General features: G+C 44.7%; 1 pseudogene; it reads right to left on the bottom strand.

Moving 5' to 3' along the window:
• Nucleotides 1-8627: 8627 nt before the first annotated feature.
• Nucleotides 8628-18274, bottom strand: LOC124028958 (annotated as a pseudogene).
• Nucleotides 18275-19548: the final 1274 nt, after the last annotated feature.

Below are 19548 nucleotides of genomic sequence, written 5' to 3'. Positions count from 1 at the left end.
GGGAGGAGGGAAGGAGGGGGCGGAGGGTGGGAGGGCGGGAGGAAGGAGGGAGGAGGGAGGGAAGGAGGGCGGGAGGGAGGGAATGGAGGAGGGAAGGAGGGGCGGAGGGTGGGAGGGCGGGAGGGAAGGAGGGAAGGAAGAAGGGAGGGAGGGAGGGAGGGAAAGAGGGTGGGAGGGAGAGTCTAGACCAGCAGCTCCCAAATGGGGGTCGGGTCCAGGGGTGGGTTGTGGCTAATATCTTTTCAGATGGGGATTGGCAAGATACATTGCTTTGTTTACTTGGGTTACACTCTAAAATGATTCTGGTGAGTTACAGCACAAGAAAGGTTTGGAATGCACTTGTCTCGACCGATGTGTCTCTAGTCCAGTCTACACTGTGGCCCTTGAAGACCAGAATGATACACCCTCTATTCATCTTCAGCAGAGAGAGAGAGAGAGAGAGAGAGAGAGAGAGAGAGAGAGAGAGAGAGAGAGAGAGAGAGAGAGAGAGAGAGAGAGAGAGAGAGAGAGAGAGAGAGAGAGAGAGAGAGAGGGGGGGAGAGAGAGAGACAGAGAGAGAGAGAGAGAGAGAGAGAGAGAGAGAGAGAGAGAGAGAGAGAGAGAGAGAGAGAGAGAGAGAGAGAGAGAGAGAGAGAGAGAGAGAGAGAGAGAGAGACAGAGAGACAGAGAGAGAGAGAGAGAGAGAGAGAGAGAGGGGGGGAGAGAGAGAGAGAGAGAGGGGGAGAGAGAGAGAGAGAGAGAGAGAGAGAGAGAGAGAGAGAGAGAGAGAGAGAGAGAGAGAGAGAGAGAGAGAGAGAGAGAGGGGAGAGATGGAGGAGTTCAGCAGTCAACAGGAAGAGGAGGTTTGATCTTCACCATTGGACCCATGTACAGCTTCCAACATGGAAAATATTAACATCAGCAATTCATTCAGTGGTTTATGTCGGCCTTTGTTCAATACCCCACAGCCTACAGAATTATAAAAAGTCTATGCACAGCCTCGAAGTCTACATAATGTAGTGTGTGTGCAAATACACTCTCCTGCGCGCGCGCGCACACACACACACGCCCTCACAGTCTCCACAAAGTTAAAATGACTAATATATTTGGTAATATAATTTGTAATATACTTAGATGTGAATTATGGGCAGCAGTGGCCACAGAGTCGTCCTTAGAGTAATAAGAGCTGAAATTAATAATATCTATCATGAGTTAATGTTATTATTAGTGATGACCAGAGAGAGGGATAGAGACCTGAGGGCTAAGAGATAAGTGCCTGCCTCTCTCTCTCTCTCTCTCTCTCTCTCTCTCTCTCTCTCTCTCTCTCTCTCTCTCTCTCTCTCTCTCTCCCTCTTTCCTCCCTCTCCTCCCACCCACCCTCCCTCTCTCTCTCTCCCTCTCTCTCTTTTTTCCCCTCCCTCCCCTCTCTCTCTCTCTCACCCTCCTTTTGTTAAAGGTAATGTAGTCATTAATTTACAAAGGTACTCTGTCAGTTCCATCGTGTAGCGTTAGCCTCCAGCACTCATCAAAATGTAATTGATTAGTAATTCACCAGAAACCTCCACAGAGGAAACTGACCGGTGGTTTTTAAACAGGGGCTACAATAAGAGACCCAAAAGGCCTTTTAATCAAAACGGAGGCTGTCCAAAACAGGGCCCCGAGGACATCCCTGTGTGTGCTCAAATTGATACAACTCAACTCAGGTTTTATTGATGGTGACTGTTGAGTAATGCAGACGTGTGGTTGACTGGAGTCTATTTGATTTGTTGGGGAGTAAGACAGAGTAGTAAGACAGAGTAGGGGAGTAAGACAGAGTGGGGGGAGTAAGACAGAGTGGGGGGAGTAAGACAGAGTGGGGGAGTAAGACAGAGTAGGGGGAGTAAGACAGAGTAGGGGGAGTAAGACAGAGTGGGGGGAGTAAGACAGAGTGGGGGAGTAAGACAGAGTGGGGGAGTAAGACAGAGTGGGGGAGTAAGACAGAGTGGGGGAGTAAGACAGAGTGGGGGAGTAAGACAGAGTGGGGGGAGTAAGACAGAGTGGGGGAGTAAGACAGAGTAGGGGGAGTAAGACAGAGTGGGGGAGTAAGACAGAGTGGGGGGAGTAAGACAGAGTGGGGGAGTAAGACAGCGTGGGGGGAGTAAGACAGAGTGGGGGGAGTAAGACAGAGTGGGGGGGGAGTAAGACAGAGTGGGGGGGGAGTAAGACAGAGTAGGGGGGAGTAAGACAGAGTGGGGGGAGTAAGACAGAGTGGGGGGAGTAAGACAGAGTGGGGGGGTAAGACAGAGTAGGGGGAGTAAGACAGAGTGGGGGGGGGCAGAGTGGGTCGGTGTAAGTATTTTTATGGACATTAGCATTTGTTGAAAGTCTTAATTAAATATTAGCATGAAATGCCTCGTCATACATAGGGGGGCTATACACACACCTTCCACTTTTCAGCATAAATCTACTGTAAGATAGAGATCTTGCATTTGACCTTTCCATCAGAGCCCATTCTGTGGATGGCTGTTTTGTAGGTCAGAGAGAAGAAAGGTAAAGAAAACAGTGGCATCTCCATCCGTTTAACACCTAGTGCTGCCTGTCTGCTGCCTCACTGCCAAAACACACTGGTTTCAAAGTTTGACTGCACTTCCCATAAGGCCTTAGCAGGATGAGTTCTGCCCTTTCCTCACCTCTGATAGGCGTCAAGGAAAATGGGATAGATCTGCATTTCCCATAAGGCCTTGGCTTAGAGGCTCTGAGAGATCTGCCCTTTCCTCGCTTCTCAGAGTCAGAAGTGGAAGTTACCCGTAGGCACAGATCTAGGATCAGCTTACCCTCCCTCAATCCTAACCTCAAACATTAGGGAGGAAACCTCTAAACTGACCTTAGATTAGTGGATAGGAGCAACTTTGTCCAACTGCGTTCTTTCCTCCAGCCCCTCTGGGAGATCTAAGGGCAATTTTGAGGTCAAAGTTTTTCATCCTAGTGGTTTAGGTTAGGATTTCAGGGTGAAGGAATCTGATCCTGTATCTGGGACGACTATGCCAGCTACGCTGAGAGAGAGAGGGAGACACAGAGAGACAGAGAGAAGACAGAGACAGAGAGAGAGAGAGACAGACAGAGAGAGAGTCCTTGGAATCTTTGATTAATTTCAATCAACCCTTCAATCTGGCAGAGTTAATAATATCAGCATATTAGTATGGCTCCCACGACCTCCCCTCATTGGCCCTGACACCTCGCAATCGGCCCAAATGGAACCCTAATCCCTAAATAGCTCACTACTAACAAAGTCCTATAGGAACCCTATAGGCCCTGGTCAAAAGTAGTGCAATAGGGAACAGGGTTGGATTTGGGATGCAGACACCTCATCTGCAAATTAATTTGGTCCATTAAACCAGACAAGGGTGGAGGGATGCAAAACCGAGAGAAGCGAGTGAATTACATGTTGTTGTTTTTTGTGCTTGCTTGTTGCTGGGTTATATTAGCCAACAGAAGTGGGTCAGAGGGAATGAGAGAGCGAATAGAACATCAGGGTGTGGAGGGAGGAGAGGATGCGAATAGAACATCAGGGTGTGGAGGGAGGGAGGATGGAGAGAGAGAGAGAGAGAGAGAGAGAGAGAGAGAGAGAGAGAGAGAGAGAGAGAGGAGAGAGAGAGAGAGAGAGAGAGAGAGAGAGAGAGAGAGAGAGAGAGAGAGAGAGAGAGAGAGAGAGAGAGAGAGAGAGAGGGAGAGAGAGAGAGAGGAGAGAGAGAGAGAGAGAGAGAGGAGAGGAGGAGGGATGGAGAGGGAGTGGGAGGAAGAGGAAAGACTGGAGATGTGCAGCAAGAGAGAGAGAGAGAGAGTTCTAAATATATATTTTAGAACTAAATGTAATATACGTTACACAAAGGCCAGACTTGGATGCTGTAGGTCTGTCTATGAGTAGCACTGAGGCATCCATTGAAGTACATCAAATATATTGGGTCAAATGAGTCCCCAGATCATCACCAAACCTTGCTCCATCTTCCAGCAAATCTTATAACTCAGTCCACAGTATGGATAGGGTATGGATATGGAAGGATCAACCAATTTAAATATATATATATAGATCTCTTTTTAAAGTCCCTTTTTAAAGTTCAATCTACGTTATCAAAATGCAATGTCCATGTTTGCACATTCAAAGAACAGCATAGAAAGGAAACCGTCTCCCTGGTCAGTGTATCCGTGGTATGAGAGCATGTTGATCTATAGCTCCACTCCTCTGTTAGCAGAGGGGCACATTCAGAGAACAGCATGGACCCCATACGGGGAGGTAACCATCTCCTGGTCAGTGTATCCGTGTTATGAGAGCATGTTGATCTATAGCTCCACTCCTCTGTTAGCAGAGGGCACATTCAGAGAACAGCATGGACCCCATACGGGAGGTAACCATCTCCTGGTCAGTGTATCCGTGTTATGAGAGCATGTTGATCTATAGCTCCACTCCTCTGTTAGCAGAGGGGCACATTCAGAGAACAGCATGGAACGGGAGGAAACCGCTCCCTGGTCAGTGTATCCGTGTTATGAGAGCATGTTGATCTATAGCTCCACTCCTCTGTTAGCAGAGGGCACATTCAGAGAACAGCATGAACCCCATACGGGGAGGTAACCATCTCCCTGGTCAGTGTATCCGTGTTATGAGAGCATGTTGATCTATAGCTCCACTCCTCTGTTAGCAGAGGGGCACATTCAGAGAACAGCATGGACCCCATACGGGAGGTAATCATCTCCCTGGTCAGTGTATCCGTGTTATGAGAGCATGTTGATCTATAGCTCCACTCCTCTGTTAGCAGAGGGGCACATTCAGAGAACAGCATGGACCCCATACGGGAGGTAACCATCTCCCTGGTCAGTGTATCCGTGTTATGAGAGCATGTTGATCTATAGCTCCACTCCTCTGTTAGCAGAGGTGCACAATTGACATGTAGCTAATGTAATATACTTGCGAAAGTATTCACCCCCCTGGAATGTTTCCTATTTTGTTGCCTTACAACCTGGAATTAAAATATATTTTTGTGGGGGTTGTGTCATTTGATTTACACAACATGCCTACCACTTTGAAGATGCAAAATATGTTTTATTGTGAAACAAACAAGAAATAAGACATAAAAAAACAGAAAACTTGACCATGCATAACTATTCACAGCCCCAAAGTCAATACTTAGTAGAGACACCTTTTGCAGCAATTACAGCTGCAAGTCTCTTGGGGTATGTCTCTATAAGCTGGGCACATCTAGCCACTGGGATTATTGCCCATACTTCAAGGCAAAGGATTCTCAATTGGATTGTTGTCTGGGCTTTGACTAGGCCATTCCAAGACATTCAAAAATGTTTCCCCTTAAACCACTCAAGACTTTCTTTAGCAGTATGCTTAGGGTCATTGTCCTGCTGGAAGGTGAACCTCCTTCCCAGTCTCAAATCCCTGGAAGACTGAAAAAGGTTTCCCTCAAGAATTTTCCTGTATTTAGCACCATTCATCATTCCTTCAATTCTGACACGTTTCCCAGTCCCTGCCAATGAAAAACATCCCTACAGCATGATGCTGCCACCAACATGCTTCACTGTAGGGATGGTGTTTTCGGGGTGATGAGAAGTGTCGGGTTTGTGCCAGACAGCATTTTCCTTGATGGCCAAAAAGCTCAATTTTAGTCTCATCTGACCAGAATGCCTTCTTCCATATGTTTGGGGAGTCTCCCACATGCCTGTTTGCAAACAACAAGCATGTTGTTTATTTTCTTTTGGACACTCTTCCGTAAAGCCCAGCTCTGTGGGGTATACAGCTTAAAGTGGTGCTATGGACAGATACTCCAATCTCCGCTGTGTAGCTTTGCAGCTTCTTCAGGGTTATCTTTGGTCTCTTTGTTGCCTCTCTGAGTAATGCCCTCCTTGCCTGTTTTGGTGGGCGGCCCTCTTGGCAGATTTGTTGTGGTGCCAAATTCTTCTCATTTTTAATAATGGATTTAATGGTGCTCTGTGGGATGTTCAAAGTTTCGGATATTCTTTATAACCCAACCCGGATCTGTACCTCTCCACGACTTTGTCCCTGACATGTTTGGCGAGTTCCTTGGTCTTCACGGTGCTGCTTGCTTGGTTGGTACCCCTTGCTTAGTGGTGTTGCAGACTCTGGAGCCTTTCAGAACAGGTGTATATATACTGAGATCATATGACAGATCGTGTGACACTTAGATTGCAGACAGGTGGACTTTTTGTGACTTCTGACGGTAATTGGTGGCACCAGATCTTATTTAGGGGCTTCATAGCAAAGAGGGTGAATACATATGCACACACCACTTTTTATTTTTTTGAAACAAGTATTTTTTTTTCACTTCACCAATTTGGACTATTTTGTATATGTCCTTTACATGAAATCCAAGTAAAAATCTATTTAAATTGCAGGTTGTAATGCAACAAAATAGGAAAAATGCCAAGGGCGTGAATACTTTGCAAGGCACTGTATAACCTCTATCACCTCCATATAGACCAGAAACCAGGAAGTTTAAACAGGAAACACAATTATTATATTTTTTCGTCACTCATTTGTATTTCATCAAACCAGATCGGATCTGAAAAAATTGGATGTGAAAAGAGCTGATATGATTGGTCAAAACACCAATACAAAATATAACAATTGGGCTATGTCCATATATTGCCATTATAAATAGCATATTTGGCACTATGGTTTTTCTAGGGAGCGTTTGCTGGCAACATTGAAGATAGATTTTTTACTAACTCTTTATATCTATGGCTCTGCTATATGATCTCGTTGACCTCCCCATAGAGATCCATCTCTCTCTCTCTCTCTCTCTCTCTCTCTCTCTCTCTCTCTCTCTCTCTCTCTCTCTCTCTCTCTCTCTCTCTCTCTCTCTCTCTCTCTCTCTCTCTCTCTCTCTCTCTCTCTCTCTTGCTCACGCTCTCGCTCCCTCTAAAATAGACCATGAACCATTGCGCACTCTAGCTTTTCTAAACATCACCATACTAGCATTGTCTTTAATTTCAGCTGTAACTTCTTGTGTGAGTTCTGTGTGTTCCGCCAGGAACCTTCTCTCTTCTCCGACATGATTACCTTCTGCTTTAATATGGGAGCCAACACTCGTCTCTCTCCACCTCTCCTAACCCAGCCTAAAGTGGTTTTTGCATGACTAGCACTATTGAAATGCTAATTTTAATCTTCCCCTGAAGGAAGCTTTGACTTTCTTATCAAAAGAAAAAATATGCTATACCTGTAAATAACAAATTGTCTCGAAGCCAGGGAAATGTTAGCAAGTAGGTCTGGAAAATGGCTTACTTCATAGTAATCTGAACACACACACGGAGAGTGTGCGTGCGTGTGTGTGTGTAAACGTCCCTTCCTCCTTGTTTGCTATCTGAATGCAATGTATCTGCTCAATCCACATGTGTGATATAGAAAAGGCCAAGAAGAAGGAGAAAACAAAATGGCGGAGCGCCCCGCAGCATGCCACGCTCTGTAAAACATGTGTAGGTGTTTCCAATCGATAAGCACGCTCCTGCTAAACACAGAGAGGGGCTCCAGGGCCTGGTTCCCACCGTCCACACACACACCTCTCGGTGTGTGTCCACCCACGCCAGCATCTCCACCTGTTTTGTTCCTGGGCTAATTACAGCCGAGAACAATTAACACGATAAGAATCGCTTAATATCCTCCCCCACTTCCTTGTCCTCCTTCTGCCCTCCATCCTCCCTCCTCTCTCCCCCTCCTCCGGAAGGAAGAAGAAGAGATTGAGGCAAACACTGCTAATTCCTCATCCCCTTTCAATTATCTCTCTAAATGGCGGTGCTAGGGAGGCAGGTGGTGGGCTGCAGAGTGAAATGACTCTGAGTCCCAAATGGCACCCTATTCCCTATATAGCTCACTATTTTTGACCAGAGCCCTATGGGAACCCTGTGGGCCCTTGTCAAAAGTAGTGCAGAAAACAGGGAATAGGGTGCCACTTGGGATGCATGCAGTGTTTAGTGAATGAATTGAATGTTGATGGGATTATGAGCTGTGCTGTTTAAGGGACCAGGGTTTAAGCCGAGTAATGCTGCTGCTTGTTGTTGGGAGATATGTTGTAATGAGTCTTAGGACACCTGCTAGTGACAAGACTCTGCAGTCATTACTGAGTCCTCATCACCCTGGCTCTGTCTTTCTATGGTAGTCTGCAAGGACCAAAGTGCCAGACAAAAGGAAATCTGATATATTGTTGTTTTTTTGTTTACCCAAACCTGGAAAAAAAGAGAATGTGGAACCATTATGGAACTCCATGTAGAACTTTGAAACTTCTAGAACCACTATAGAACCCCTACGGAACTGTTACAGAGACATTATAGAACTCTTTATGGAACTTTGGAACCTCTATAGAACCATTGTAAAACTGTGGAACTCTTGTGGAACCATGATGGAACCCGCAATGGAACAGTGGAATTTCTGTGGAACGACTTGTAGAATTGTGGAACCCCTGTAGTTCCATTGTGGAACTGTAGAAAAAAAACAATACCCCGTGTCATGCTACTACTACTACTACATAATGTCTCCCCCCATAACTTCCACTACTATCCTCCTCATCCCCTGGCAGAGTCTGCTGTTGTAACAGCCGAGGATAAGTTAAAGAATGAGAAGACAGATGATGTCATAAAAGAGACCAGGAAGTGCACATGGGAGCCGACAGTTGTAGTTGTGTCATTCAGGTCCATTCACTGTCTGGGAGTTCTTGAGAATTATGACATCACTGTCTTCTCCTTCTGTATGCCATCCTCTAGGTTACACCTCTTCCTCATCTCTCACAGCTTCTGCTGGGCCGACACCCCCTTCCAGTAGTCGAGGATATCATGGAGGTCCTCGTCTTTCGCAAACTGAACCTTCTTCCTCAAGGCGTGGCCTGCAGCGATATACGTCGCCTCTTCGCGAGGGTCGCGAGGGCCTTTCTTGTGTGGCCGGAACCTCTCCCAGATTCGAAGGGTGTTTTCCGAGAATATTCGGGGCTGGAGGAGTAGCCGGAGTAGTTGTGGTGCCGGGAAGGGAGAGCTGGGAGTAGGCGGCAGGGTCCCTTTTGGTACGTCCCAGGGGTTTGAGGAAGGAGGCCTTCTGGGATGGGGAGGGAGAGGGGGAGTCGTTGATCCCTCGTAGTAGAGGGCGGGGAAGGAGTGCCTGTGCTCAGAACAGTGGTAGTCTGGATGTACCTCCAGATGATGATGCTGCTGCTGCTTTCCCGGGCCTCCCCCTCCTCTCCCTCCCCTCCGCAACCCACCCCACCTCCATTGACATTCACCCCACCTTCATTAACCCTCCTCCCATTCCGTTCCCACCACCACAACCCATCCCGTTTCCATCACCACCACTACCACAACCACTACCATTTCCACCCACAAGAGGGAGCCTCTCCATGGTTTCCCCACCCAACAGGGCTCCCCTTCTCTGAGTATGGAGGGCAGGAGTTGGGCCCCGGGCTGCGGGGCTCCGGGACATCCAGACTGAAGACCCTGGTGCTCTTCATGGATCCTCCAGCCGAGGACACGCTTACATCGGTTCTTCCCAGCACCCATGACCACCACACCTGTATCGCTCAGCTGCCTCTGTAAGGGTCGACGGCATTCGCCGGTGGTGGGTCCCTGTAGGGTGGCGAGAGAAACCCCTCCACTGATTCCGGGACGCTCCGAGAGGGGCATGACGAGGGGGGACGGGGGTCATCGCGGGAGGGGCATGGATTTTGGGAGAGGAGGCGAGCATCTGGCAGGTGTCAGCGAGGCCTTGAGAGAGGGGGATAAGGTTCCGAGCGAGGAGGTGATACTAGCAGGTGGAGGAGAAGTAGGGTTGTCGCCAGATGTTGTCGTGGCAACAAGGGGAGTCGAGCTTGAGCGCGTCGATACAGTTGTTGATAATCTGGTTGACTTTGTCGACCTCCATGGCGATTGTCGAGATCTCCGATGCAGATCCGTGCCCGTCGTCATCCGAATCATTCCCAACGTCCATTCCATCTTCACTGCAACCGTTGATGCCTCGCATATCCACCAGTATCGCCTCCCCTCCTCCTCCTCCCCTGCCAGTAATAATCCTCCCCGTCTCCTGATAATCCTGCCCCAGTCCTCACGTCCATATAGTTCCCTTTATTGGTTGCCATGGCTTCACAGAACGCCGTGGCCATCTTCTCCACTTGGGGAGCGTCGAGAGGCGGGAGGAGGTGGTGTTGGCCGAACCGTGGAGCATGCCGGAGCTGGAGGAGGTGGAGGGGGAAGTTTATTACCCCGCCACTCCCTCCTCCGTGGAGGTGACCTCCGTGGTGCCCCTGGTTCTGGGCCTGTTCCTGGAGATGCTGCATGGCTGCCGGGTCGTTAGCTGCCTGTGCTGCAGCCTCCGGTCCATACCTGGAAATAAAATACAATCTCAGGTAAAATAGCTGTATGCAATTCAGGTGCATCGCATCTACCTATGAGTCCCAAGTTATTCAAACCTCGAATCAAACTTTAATTAATTAAAGTGCATTTAAATCACAAACACACTTTATTGTATCAACAATAAAATGGAATGAGAGAGAATAATAAAAAACAACAAGGCTATAAAAGAGATGAGTAAAATAATGTCAAATAACAAAGAATAAAGAGCTGGGGTTTCAACAACCTAAATAACCCATTGTCCCTCTTACCGCATCTCCAAGATGGTCTTCTTCACGCTGATCACCTTCTCCTTCTCCTCCTGCATCCGACGCTTCCTCAGGCAGTAGTAGACGAGCCCGAGCACGATCACCATCCCCAGCAGACACCCCAGGATCGTTATGATGTAATGCGTCATGGTTGACGGGTTGGCGTGGTGGTCGTCAGTGCCAGCCTCTCGCGTGGCGAAGAAGATGCACGTGTGGTTGTTGCGCTGGTTTTTACTTATAGACACTACGCAGTAGGTGTAGTTGGTGTGAGGTTTGAGATCCACCAACGTCACCTTCTCCTTCTTCTCCTTGAGGTTCTGGATGTCCGAGACGAAGCTCTGGTTGTATTGAACCAGGACGTACATCTTGCTGTATGGTTTAGGGATCTGGACCAACAGCTTGGCTGCAGACAGAGTGACCCATTGGAGTTTGATGCTGGGGTTGAAGTTGGGGTCAGCCGTGGATCGACGCTGTAGGCTGATGATACGGTCCGGCCCCGGCCGTCCATCTCCGGGCCCATCCCGGAGCCCCTCCCAGTCGGTGCCGGGTTGAGACGTGATCCCGGTATGATCATGCCGTCGCGACAGATGGTGGCGAGCATGGTGCGAGCGCTGCGCCCATGCCCGGCCACGGGGCTCAGGAGCGGGTCAGGTTGGTCAGAAACAGCTGGGATGAGCCAGGGTCTTTGGCGCACTGCAGCCTGTCGTATGTATGTGTCACGTTATTAAATGCCTCCAACCAAGTAAGAAAACTATACAGATCACATCCACAATGGAAAGGATTTCCTGCCAGCTGGAGGGCGCCAGGGACCATTAACCGGTTTAGCACGGTGAACGTTGGACGGATCGATCGGGCCAGCTTATTGGACGAACAGGTCGATGCTGCTGAGACTGGAGCTGGACTCCTCGAATGCTTTGTTGTCAATGACCTCGATGAGGTTGTGCTGGAGGAAGAGGCACTGCAGCGGCCCAGGCCCCGCATCATCCCCTCTGTCAGGTTGGTCAGCTTGTTGTAACCCAACTGGAGGACCTGGGATGAGAGGAGACCACAATGGAGAAACAGTAAGACTTTGAACAGGTGGAGAATCAGTGCACTGCAGGTGGGGGAGGGATTAGAAGGGTAGAACAGGTGGAGGGCGTTTAGAAGGGACCACAATGGGAGAACAGGTGGAGGACATAGGATTAGAAGGGACAATGGGAGAACAGGTGGGAGGGACAGGATTAGGGAGAATGGGAGAACAGGTGGAGGGCATAGGATTAGAAGGGACCACAATGGGAGAACAGGTGGAGGAGGATTAGAAGGGACCACAATGGGAGAACAGGTGGATTAGCGTAGGATTAGAAGGGGGACAGGTGGAGGGCACCAATGGGAGAACAGGTGGAGCGTAGGATTAGAAGGGACCACAATGGGAGAACAGGTGGAGGGAAGGGACGTAGGGCGTATTAGAAGGGACCACAATGGGAGAACAGGTGGAGGACATAGAACTACAATAACACACTGGTCAAACTATTGATCTATAACATGGAGAAGAGGGGATTGTTTGAGATTTTCCTTTTGACTTATTGTGTTTACCCTAAATGGTTTTGTATTAATGTAAAACCTTAACACGCATTAAAGTAAGTAAAGTCAAATCAGTCAATCGAATCCATCAATAAACCAGTCGACCAATCAAGCCAACAGCCAAACAATCAACGAAACAACCGACCGATCAACCAATCAAACACCCACTCCTCCCTGAAAGGTGGGTTTGCCTGATCAGTGAAATGCCCCATCCTCTATGTAAGACAGGGATGGGAAACTCCAGTCCTCAGGGGCCGGAGTGGCTTCACACTTTTCCCCGTCTCTAGCAAACACAGCTGATTATACTGATTGCATTCTAAATGGATTAACTGACTTTTGGGTCAGGTACAGTGCTTTAAGTAAAGTGCTCAGACCCCTTGACTTTTTCCACATTTTGTTACAATACAACCTTATTCTAAAATTGATCAAATAAAATCCTCAGCCTTCTACCCCCCCATAATGACAAGGCAAAAATAGTTTTTTGAAATTTTGCAAATGTCTTAAAAATGAAAACAGAAGTACCTTATTTACATAAGTATTCAGACCCTTTTCTATGAGACTCGAAATTGAGCTCAGGTGCATCCTGTTTCCATTGATCATCCTTGAGATGTTTCTACAACTTTTAGTCCACCTGTGGTAAATTCAATTGATTGGACATGATTTGGAAAGGTACACACCTGTCTATTTAAGGTCACACAGTTCACAGTGCATGTCAGAGGAAAGACCAAGACATGAGGTCAAAGGAATTGTCCGTAGAAATCCGAGAGAGGATTGTGTCGAGGCACAGATCTGGGGAACGGTACCAACAAAATGTCTGCAGCGTTGAAGGTCCCCAGGAACACAGTGGCCTCCACCATTCTTAAATGGAAGAAGTGCATTTAGAACAACTAAGAGCTCCAAAGTTCCTCTGTGGAGATGGAAAAACCTTCCAGAAGGACAATCATCTCTGCAGCACTCCACCAATCAAGTCTCTATGGTAGAGTGGCCAGACAGAAGCCACTCCTCAGTATAAAGCATATGACAGCCCTCTTTGAGTTTTCCAAAAATGTACCTAAAGGACTCTCATACCATCAGAAACAAGACTCTCTGGTCTGATGAAATCAAGATTGAACTCTTTGGCCTGAATGCCAAGTGTCACGTCTGGAGGAACGTCATCCCCACGGTGGAACGTCATCCCTACGGTGGAACGTCATCCCTACGGTGGAACGTCATCCCTACGGTGGAACGTCATCCTTAAGCATGGTGGTGGCAGCATCATGCTGTGGGGATGTTTTTCAGCGGCAGGGAATGGGAGACCAGTCACGACCAGTCACGAGCAAAGTACAGAGACATCCTTGATGAAAACCTGCTCCCGAGTGCTCAGGACTTCAGACTGGGGCGAAGGTTCACCTTCCAACAGGACAACGACCCTAAGCACACAGCCAAGACAACGCAGGAGTCGCTTCAGGACAAGTCTCTGAATGTCCTTGAGTGGCCCAGCCAGAGTCCGGACTTGAACCCGATCGAACATGAAAATAGCTGTGCAGCGACTCTCCCCATCCAACCTGACAGAGCTTGAGAGGATCTGCAGAGAAGAACGGGAGACACTCCCCAAATACAGGTGTGCCACGCTTGTAGCATCATTACCCAAGAAGACCCAATGCTCTAATAACTGAGTTAGGGTTCTGAATACTTATGTAAATGTGACATTTTTTATTTTTAATAAATTAGCATACAAAACCTATTTTTGCTTTGTCATTATGGGGTATTGTATGTAAATGGATGAGGCAAAAAAATAATTTAATCAAGTTTAGAATAAGGCTGTAACGTAAAAAAAGTGGAAATAGTCAAAAAGTCTGAATACTTTCCAAAGTTACTGTATGTGAACTGGGGCTGGGCAAAAGGGTGACACCAATCAGGCCCCAGAGGAGTTGCCCATCCCTGAAGTAAGAGATCTCATTGTCATCCAACCAACTAACCAATCAACCAACCAAACAATCAAACCAATGACCTGTAGGTTGGCCTGATGGGTGAAAGCCATGTCGTCTATGTGAAAGATCTCTTTATCAACCAACCAACCAATCAAACCAATGACCTGTAGGTTGGCCTGATGGGTGTAAGCCATGTCGTCTATGTGAAAGATCTCTTTATCAACCAACCAACCAATCAAACCAATGACCTGTAGGTTGGCCTGATGGGTGTAAGCCATGTCGTCTATGTGAAAGATCTCTTTATCAACCAACCAACCAATCAAACCAATGACCTGTAGGTTGGCCTGATGGGTGTAAGCCATGTCGTCTATGTGAAAGATCTCTTTATCAACCAACCAACCAATCAAACCAATGACCTGTAGGTTGGCCTGATGGGTGTAAGCCATGTCGTCTATGTGAAAGATCTCTTTATCAGAAACAAATAACTCAAATTTCATCAACCATCAACCAACAATCAAATCCCTTACTTGTAATGGAACCAATCATGTAAGAGATCTCGTTCTTGGTTTGAGGTCCGTGAGGTTGGTGAGCAACATGGAGTGGAATCAAGAGCTTGTTCTCATTCAAGGTCATCCTGTTGTGTTGACAGAACGAGAACTTGATTAATATCAAACGGTCGGCCTTCATGAGCTAGAAAACATTTAAGAGTTAGCTTTGCATTTCTGTTGAAAGTTGGGTTGAAAGAGGACCACAATGGAAATAGCACTGTAAACTTTTATAAATCATTGTATCCTCAGGTCATGGACCTGTGTTTTCAAATGGTCAAATACATCAAATAAAATCTCGGCATTCACGAGAACTAGACTTTTTTCATCAAACAGCTCAACAGTTGGAGTTTAACAAGAGACCCTATTGGCAAATAAGTTGTATTATAGCAAAACAGTGTGCTATTGTATCAAAACAGTGAAGCTATTATTCAAAACAGTGTGCTATTATATCAAAAAAATAAGCTATTGAAAAGGAAAACAGTGAGCTATTATACAGCAAAACAAGTGTGCTATTATAGCAAAACAGTGTGCTATTGTAGCAAAAACAGTGTGCTATTATAGCAAACAGTGTGCTATTATAGCAAAAACAGTGAGCTATTATAGAGCAGTGTGCTAAAAAAACAGTGCTATTATATAGCAAAACAGTAAGCAAAACAGTATATTATAGCAAAACAGTGAGCTATTATAGCAAAACAGTGTGCTATTATAGCAAAACAGTGTGCTATTATAGCAAAACAGTGTGCTATTATAGCAAAACAGTGTGCTATTATAGCAAAACAGTGTGCTATTATAGCAAAACAGTGTGCTATTATAGCAAAACAGTGTGCTATTATAGCAAAACAGTGAGCTATTATAGCAAAACAGTGAGCTATTATAGCAAACAGTGTGCTATTATAGCAAAACAGTAAGCTATTATAGCAAACAGCAGTAGCAAAAACAGTGTGCTATTATAGCAAAACAGTGAGCTATTATAGCAAAACAGTGAGCTATTATAGCAAACAGTAAGCTATTATAGCAAAACAGTGCTATTATAGCAAAACAGTGTGCTATTATAGCAAAACAGTAACTATTATAGCAAAACAGTAAGCTATTATAGCAAAAACAGTAAGCTATTATAGCAAAACAGTGTGCTATTATAGCAAAACAGTAAGCTATTATAGCAAAACAGTGAGCTATTATAGCAAAAACAATGAGCTATTATAGCAAAACAGTGAGCTATTATAGCAAACAGTGAGCTATTATAGCAAAACAGTAAGCTATTATAACAAAACAGTGAGCTATTATAGCAAAACAGTAAGCTATTATAGCAAAACAGTGAGCTATTATAGCAAAACAGTAAGCTATTATAGCAAAAACAGTGAGCTATTATAGCAAAACAGTAAGCTATTATAGCAAACAGTGAGCTATTATAGCAAAACAGTGTGCTATTATAGTAAAACAGTGTTATTATAGCAAACAGTGTGCTATTATAGCAAAACAGTAAGCTATTATAGCAAAACAGTGTGCTATTATAGTAAAAACAGCAGCTACATAGCAAAACAGTGTGCTATTATAGCAAACAGTGAGCTATTATAGCAAAACAGTGTGCTATTATAGCAAAACAGTGAGCTATTATAGCAAACAGTGTGCTATTATAGCAAAACAGTGTGCTATTATAGCAAAACAGTGTGCCATTATAGCAAACAGTGAGCTATTATATGAAAACAGTGTGCTATTATAGCAAAACAGTGTGCTATTATAGCAAAACAGTGAGCTATTATAGCAAAACAGTGAGCCATTATAGCAAAACAGTGAGCTATTATAGCAAAACAGTAAGCTATTATAAAGAAAACAGTGAGCTATTATAGCAAAACAGTGTGCTATTATAGCAAAACAGTTTATTATAGCAAAAACAGTGAGCTATTATAGCAAAAAACAGTGAGCTATTATAGCAAAACAGTGTGCTATTATAGCAAAAAACAGTGTGCTATTATAGCAAAACAGTGAGCTATTATAGCAAAACAGTGAGATATTATAGCAAAACAGCAGCTATTATAGCAAAACAGTGTGCTATTATAGCAAAACAGTGTGCTATTATAGCAAAACAGTGTGCTATTATAGCAAAAAACAGTGAGCTATTATAGCAAAACAGTAAGCTGTTATAGCAAAACAGTGAGCTATTATATGCAAAACAGTAAGCTATTATAGCAAAACAGTAAGCCATTATAGCAAAACAGTGAGCTATTATAGCAAACAGTAAGCTATTATAGCAAAACAGTAAGCTATTATAGCAAAACAGTGAGCTATTATAGCAAAACAGTAAGCTATTATAGCAAACAGTGAGCTATTATGGCAAAACAGTGAGCTATTATAGCAAAACAGTAAGCTATTATAGCAAAACAGTAAGCTATTATAGCAAAACAGTAAGCTATTATAGCAAAACAGTGAGCTATTATAGCAAAAACAGTAAGCTATTATAGCAAAACAGTAAGCTATTATAGCAAACAGTAAGCTATTATAGCAAAAACAGTAAGCTATTATAGCAAAACAGTGAGCTATTATAGCAAAACAGTAAGCTATTATAGCAAAACAGTGTCATTATAGCAAAACAGTGAGCTATTATAGAAACAGTAAGCTATTATAGCAAAACAGTGAGCTATTATAGCAAACAGTAAGCCATTATAGCAAACAGTAAGCTATTATAGCAAAACAGTAAGCTATTATAGCAAAACAGTAAGCTATTATAGCAAAACAGTAAGCTATTATAAAGAAAACAGTGAGCTATTATAGCAAAACAGTGAGCTATTATAGCAAAACAGTGAGCTATTATAGCAAAACAGTAAGCTATTATAGTTAAAAACAGTAAGCTATTATAGCAAACAGTGAGCTATTATAGCAAAACAGTAAGCTATTATAGCAAAACAGTAAGCTATTATAGCAAAACAGAGCTAGTATAGCAAACAGTGAGCTATTATAGCAAAACAGTAAGCTATTATAGCAAAACAGTAAGCTATTATAGCAAAACAGTAAGCTATTATAGCAAAACATGAGCTATTATAGCAAAACAGTAAGCTATTATAGCAAAACAGTAAGCTATTATAAAGCAAAACAGTGAGCTATTATAGCAAAACAGTAAGCTATTATAGCAAAACAGTAAGCTATTATAGCAAACAGTGAGCTATTATAGCAAAACAGTAAGATATTATAGCAAACAGTAAGCTATTATAGCAAAAAACAGTGTGCTATTATAGCAAAACAGTGAGCTAGTATTTGTAAGCCAGCATAAACAAAACATTCAGTTTTGTTCCTATGGGACATATGAACTACGGCTGGTTGAAAAGTAAGGTATGTTTTAGTGTCCCTCAAGGCTCTATTCCAGCCCCACTACTATTTCAATTTATATTGTGCTAACTCTTGTGATGTTATTCGGTAGTTGAAAAGAAACACCACAGTGAGAAAAAACCAGCATTGCAATTAAAATGACATATTTACAATTACTGCTAGGGGTAGGCTGTATAGCATAATATATACAAAATATAATATAGAACATAACAGTACCGTATTGTTGATGTGCTGGGGGATGGTCCCGTATGGGGGGCTGGTTCTGACTGCAGATGGCCAGCCACGTAGCCTTTATCCCCTCGATCAGCCAGCAGTCCCCCGGACAGACACAGGGAGGTGGAGGAGAAGAAGTAATGGGGGAGAAGGTAGAGGAAGATGGATGGTGAGAGGGATAGGGAGAGCGGAAATTGGAGGGGAGGTGGAGAAACCTGTTGGCCATGGTTAGGGAGGAAGGGAGGATAGGAGGGGTTATCTTATTAAGAAAACAAGAGAAAGGGGAGAATATTAGGAACGGAAGCAGGCAAGTTTGAAATCAGGTTGGGCGACAGGTAAGGAAGGGGTGTGGCCAGAGCAGGAAGTGGAGACAGGAAGTCGTAGGTCACAGAAAGGTTGTTGCCTAGGCGATTAGAGCATGGCTTGCCGCTTGGCAGCCATGGTAGCTGGTAACATAGACCCCATTTTAAGTGTTCCGCATCGGAGGGATACAATGACGGTAGCCCCAGCAGCAACTCATGGCCCCTAATGACCGCTTCCCTCAGCGACAGAGATGGAGGAAAACTCCCTTTCAGTTTGGCAGAGAACCTGTGAGAGAGAGAGAGAGAGAGAGAGAGAGAGAGAGAGAGAGAGAGAGAGAGAGAGAGAGACGAGAGAGAGAGAGAGAGACGAGAGAGAGAGAGAGAGACAGAGAGAGAGAGAGAGAGAGAGAGAGAGAGAGAGAGAGAGAGAGAGAGAGAGAGAGAGAGAGAGAGAGAGAGAGAGAGAGAGAGACAGAGACAGAGACAGAGACAGAGAGAGAGAGAGAGAGAGAGAGAGAGAGAGAGAGAGAGAGAGAGAGAGAGAGAGGAGAAAAAAATGAGAAAAAACAGACTGCATTAAAACAGCTAATGACAAAATAATACAAATTGTTAATCCCTTTCACGTATTCCCCGAGGATATCTAATTCATTGACTTTAGGTCTGGTTTCAAAATGATCTGTGTAAAAGAGACATAATATAACAAATGAAGATATGCCATCACTTCAAGGTAACATGATACACTGAAATATCCATTAGCAATGATGATTATTCAATTTACTACTAAAGAAGATGAACATAGATTTAGACATTTCGTAATAACAAGCCTTTCCCACAAGTAATATTATTCAAACGTATAAAACCAAATGCATGACGCAGAGACAAACACACACAGACACACACACAGCATCATCGAATTGCTGTTCTGCTCCAAACACATTAGCATACTACTCAACAATAAATATGTAAATGTTAAAAACCCTAAAAACAATCAAATCTTATTTCATAACCATTCTCTCTGTTTACAAGCCTTTCACAATTCAGTTATAGAGCTTCTGTGCTCTACAATACAGAAAAACAATAAAGC

The sequence above is a fragment of the Oncorhynchus gorbuscha genome, unplaced genomic scaffold, assembly GCF_021184085.1.
Source record: "Oncorhynchus gorbuscha isolate QuinsamMale2020 ecotype Even-year unplaced genomic scaffold, OgorEven_v1.0 Un_scaffold_5116, whole genome shotgun sequence".
Taxonomy (NCBI): domain Eukaryota; kingdom Metazoa; phylum Chordata; class Actinopteri; order Salmoniformes; family Salmonidae; genus Oncorhynchus; species Oncorhynchus gorbuscha.
Note: the sequence above shows the minus strand (reverse complement) of the source record. Positions and strands in the feature narration are given on the sequence as shown.